Source organism: Microtus ochrogaster, linkage group LG5, assembly GCF_000317375.1.
Source record: "Microtus ochrogaster isolate Prairie Vole_2 linkage group LG5, MicOch1.0, whole genome shotgun sequence".
In the NCBI taxonomy this organism is placed as follows: domain Eukaryota; kingdom Metazoa; phylum Chordata; class Mammalia; order Rodentia; family Cricetidae; genus Microtus; species Microtus ochrogaster.
Genome location: NC_022031.1, coordinates 25402371 through 25403493, shown reverse-complemented (window position 1 = coordinate 25403493; position 1123 = coordinate 25402371).

Genomic DNA, 1123 nt, shown 5'->3' with positions numbered 1-1123 from the left:
TTAATCTTTAAATCGATCCAAAGAGAGGGACCTATTTTCTGTATTGTCTTCCATTATATATAAACATGGCATTTTTCTGTACTAATTTAGAATCTTTGTCATGTTTCTTCAATGTTCATCACACAAAACTCTTGTATGTTTTTCTAGTTATACTTTTATGATTTCTTCATGAAATGCCCTATGTAGACTCATGTGTTTGAACACTTGATGCTCCAATTGTGACACTGTGAAGACAGTGAAGAACCTGTAGCAGGTGGAGCTGTAATGGATGAAGTGGGTCACCAAGAGCGCTCCCAACTACTGTACTCTCTCTACTTCTGGAACAGTGATAACTAGCACAAAACTGGAGCTGACAACTGTGTTCATTGCTGTGATAAACTTGGTCATGTGGTTTTGGGTCTCTGAAACCTATTGTCAAGGTCGATATTTAAGAGTTTGGGAGATGGCCCCATTTTTATTCAGCCACACTGCTGATATTTCATCATATCAATATCTAATACATAAGTCTTTTTTACTCTTTCACTTGTATTTGGAGACAAGGTGTCTGTCTACTAGCCCTAGATTTTCTGAAATTCACAGTGTACTCCAAGCTGTCCTTAAACTCAAAGAGTTTTGCCTGCTTCTGTCTCCCCAACACTGGAATTAAAGGTGTGTGCTACCATGGCCAGTGTAACCTATTTAATTTTTGAATTATTATAAATAATATTTTATAATAGTTTTGAGTGATTATAAATAAAATTGTATTTCTACTTAGGTTTGTATATTCTTTGATATTACATAGTTTGGTAACATTTTTTGACCTTATAGCAAGAGTTAATAATACACCTTGAGTGTGCTTAAGAGACCTGCTATCATGAACTCAACCTATTTTTTTTTTGCCTGCTTTTAAGAAAACAGTGTAACAGTTAACCTTACTTGCTTTGGATTTCCTGTGAAGTCAGATTTTACAACCTGAGCTAACACATGGGAGTAATCTTAAAATATGTGCTATTCCTTGGTCATAAAAGGAGTAATGCTTGTATATGATAGTCTGAAAACAGCAAATACATAAGTTGAAATCTATCTTCTAAAGTAACTCACAGTAAATATTAAATAGAACATTTAAGGGTATTGGTTGATGCTT